This window comes from Nicotiana tabacum, chromosome 7, assembly GCF_000715075.1.
Source record: "Nicotiana tabacum cultivar K326 chromosome 7, ASM71507v2, whole genome shotgun sequence".
NCBI classification, from domain to species: domain Eukaryota; kingdom Viridiplantae; phylum Streptophyta; class Magnoliopsida; order Solanales; family Solanaceae; genus Nicotiana; species Nicotiana tabacum.
The window spans coordinates 1,502,509-1,506,372 of NC_134086.1; the positions used below are offsets into that span (position 1 = coordinate 1,502,509).

The 3,864-nt window shown below is 33.4% G+C and overlaps 1 long non-coding RNA gene across 1 annotated transcript; it reads right to left on the bottom strand.

Moving 5' to 3' along the window:
- Nucleotides 1–426: 426 nt before the first annotated feature.
- Nucleotides 427–2,085, bottom strand: LOC107825291 (uncharacterized). Its single transcript, XR_001657035.2, has 2 exons — nucleotides 1,802–2,085; nucleotides 427–1,702 (listed from the first exon to the last, which is right to left on the bottom strand). It is a non-coding gene; the product is annotated as an uncharacterized LOC107825291 (long non-coding RNA).
- Between the last annotated feature and the right edge of the window lie 1,779 nt (nucleotides 2,086–3,864).

Genomic DNA, 3,864 nt, shown 5'->3' on the forward strand with positions numbered 1-3,864 from the left:
ACCTACTGTCCTTAACTTTTGAACTTGTAACTGTAAGTTCAGGACCTATAGTCCTTAACTTTTGATCTTGTTAGTCTAAGTTCAGGACCTATTGTCTTTAACTTTTGGGCTTCTTAGCCTAAGTTCAGGATCTATTGTCCTTAACTTTTGAGCTTGTTAATCTAAGTTCAGGACTTCAGGACCTATTGTCCTTAACTTTTGAAGTTGTAATTATATGTTCAGGACCTATTGTCCTTAACTTTTGGGCTTCTTAGCCTAAGTTCAGGACCTATTGTCCTTAACTTTTGAACTTGTTAGTCTAAGTTCAGGACCTATTGTCCTTAACTTTTGAGCTTCTTAATCTAAATTCAGGACCAAGTACCTACCATAACCATGCCTCTTTATGTCTTCTGCTATGCATTTTGTGTAACCCGATAACACCTCAAATTGCACTGACTGTATTTGCCTTGCCAAAAACATCAAGATTACAACTATCGAAATCATTATTAACAGCAAAATTGGGAATCATAATTGATAGATACTTTATATTTGTACGATTTCTTATCGTTCAAATTAAAATAATAGAACAAAAGCTCTTCCATAAATTCCCAATTGATTTTGCATTCAGTGTTTCCTTTGAACTATTGGAAGTACTAATTGCCAATGAATCATTTGAAGTAGTATTTGTCGTAGCTGAAGTGGATCCAGTGTCGTCTGAAACTGTCATGCTTGTCCGAGATTCTTCAATAAGGGAACTTGACATTATCTCCATTACTGGTATACCCAGACTTGATAGAGGGTTTGGGAAGGAAAAGAAATAGAAAAAAGGGTAACACAATCTTTATTAATTTTAATAGACTAGTGGCTACTATTGCTAAGCATTAAAAATACTGGATAAAAGTAAACACCACTTTAAAAAATGGCTACCCCATACATTTTTTACACCAAAGCCATCCCATAAAGCATACATTTGTATTTAATTGGGGGGGGGGGGGATGGAAAAGAGATAAGTCAAGGTTGGATCCTGTTGGGCTTGAAATTGAGCCCAAAATGGCAGAAGGCCGGATCTAGTCAATCTGGGCTCATAATAGGCAGGCCAGCTTGTGGGGCCAGAATTAAGCCCAGCTTGTTAAAGGGAACTCTAACGAGCCATGACTGAAAACCCACACCCCTTAATTCGCAAATAACAATAAGATAAACTAATGAGAATTTGGAAAACCAAACATGCATTTAACAATCAGATTATAGGCTTCTAGTTCATTTGTCATGCCCTAAACAACGACTCATAAACTTAAAACATGCTTTAACTTATTCAGCAGCTATACATACATGACCTATTTAACGATTTTGAAATCTAAAACTATTCAGCTGAAGTAATAATGCATCTTTCAAGCATGAGTAAAACACCAACTAATACCTTCTAATGAAATATCTAATTAGAGTTGTCATTATAGAAGAAATGAACCAACTTAAACACTCATATGTGAAAATCCCAACTAGAGAAAAGAAACTGCTAATCAACATGCAAATCAGAAATATTTAAATGAAAATAGCAAAACTAATAAGATCCTCAAATATTAAACTGCTGGGAAGAAAATCAGACTTTAAGTGAAAACTAAAATTTAAACATTTGAGTGCCAAACTCCATTTAACATTTATACATCAGCTCTAAGGCTACAAACACCATTACATTCACTTCTATTCCAAAGATTTGAAGATGTACCTGGATACAACCAAAGAAACAGAAATGAGTGAGTAACTTTAGCAAGCAAACGGTGGAGAACAACAACAACTCAAAGCTGTATACAACTTAAAGCTTAACCTAAGACTTGAATATGAAAAACCAGAAATTCCATAGAAGAAACTTTTCTCGAATTTTGCTCAAAGAATCTGAATAAAACTAGCCACTAATGAAACAATAGCTGAAAGCTTTTGAAATGCTCTTTTTGGTTCTAAAAATCTGATTGTGTTTTTAGAGTTTATTTTTTTGTAGAAATTAAGGCTGAAAGATGTGTATGAGAGTGAGGGAAAGCTTTCTTTATATAGAGCGCCCAAAAAATAGCATCTAGGAAATATTCTACCCTAAATTCCCTAGCTAGTACAACATTTCTGCAGAGGATAAAATGTCCAGCTATCAATTTTCAGCATCTTTTAAAACTAATTTGACAGCTGGTACACTTTCTAGAACATTCAGATATTTTCCTAATTAGAAAACCCTAAATTGCCCTTCTAAAGTCTGCTTATTGTAGTTTTTACCTAAAAAATTTTGTTCAATTAAGTCCCTAAAGTTTCTATTGGCTTTCAAATCAAAGCAAACAGACGCAAAAACAAGAAGGGATCCAAAATCCAAATTGAAATGACAAAAAGAATCGTGATGATACAATTTAAAACTAAAACTAAACTAATTAGTAAATGAAAATGCTTATCTAATTAACCCTAAATGAAAACTGAATTTAAACGAATATTGGTGGCAGAAATAGTAACAAACAAAGAACAAACATGGTAATGCAATGAAAGCTAATAATCAACCTAATTAATCTAAACTTATGCAATTGCCTAATAAAACTTAAACATGCTTCGACCAATTTACTAAACAAGAATAAATAATTAAACTAAACAGTTGTAAAATAAAGAAAAGAAAAATTTAAAATAAAAATCCTAAAATATGCAGCTAAATGGAAACAATTAACATGAAAATAAAATAGTTAAATAAGGTAAAAGTAAACAGAAAGAAAAAAAAATTACCTAAAATTAGATTTTGTTATGAACTCGGCCAAACTTCAAAAAGCATAAATGAACGTTAATCAACATTAATCGACTGTTCTTAACAAGAACAGTCGACTAATGGATATTTTAGTTCATTTGACCAAGCACTGATCAAGTGAAGAAGAAAGAAAAATTAGGGTTCTTTCGGGATCTGAGATTTAAACTTCGACTAGATTGGGGCTGATTCGAGGGAGGCTAAGGGTGGTTTGAGGTTTAAGTAGGGGCAAGGACTATAAGGTGTTAATTTCGGGGGGGGGGGGGTTGGAGCAGTTAGGGTTTTGGTATCAAAATTTCAATTTGAGATTCAAGGAGTTTGACAGTGATTTGAAGGAAAATAGTTGGAGATATGGACTGAGGAGGTGAAGGGGGGTTCGGGATGAGAATTTGGGATGTTTTGGACCACCGGAACCGCCGTGAGGCGATTTTCGATAGGTGGTCTGCAGCGGAGGCGGTGAAAGAATATATGGGCGGCTAGGATTTAGCAGTTTAGAGAGAGAGAGACGAAGAGTGAAAGGGTTAGACGGGGGGGGGGGGGCTGAAGTTCAGACAGTTTTATATAAATTGACCAACTAGTTCCGAGCCGTTGGATGATCAAAATCCAACGGTTGTGATTAATCCATATGAAACGGGGTCATTTGGCTTCAGGTGGGTCTGGACCGAGTAAGGCTTGATTTTTGGGCTTGGGTTGTGGGCAATTAGGACGGGTTTGGGGCAAATTTGGGCTGATTTCGTTATTAGCCAAATTCCGAGAAATCTATTCTTTTGAAATACCCTCTTTTATTCCTTTTCTTTTCTTTTTCTTTTTTTTTAATTAAAAATATTAAATTATCTAAAAATGTGAAATTAAACTAATTATAAATATTATAAATAACACTTAATTCTAAATTAAAAGAGAAAAAATTAATAAGCTAAAAATTAAAAGACAAAATGTAAAAATGAGCTATTTTTTGTGATTTTCAAATTTCTATAAAATAAATAATTACTGATTAATCCTAAAAATGTAAAACAAATCCTAAATACAATGCATGATATTTTTGGTATTTTTTCATGATTTAATAAAATTAAACATGTATAAAAATGCAAACAATTGAACAAAATTCTACAAAAATTCCTAAAATG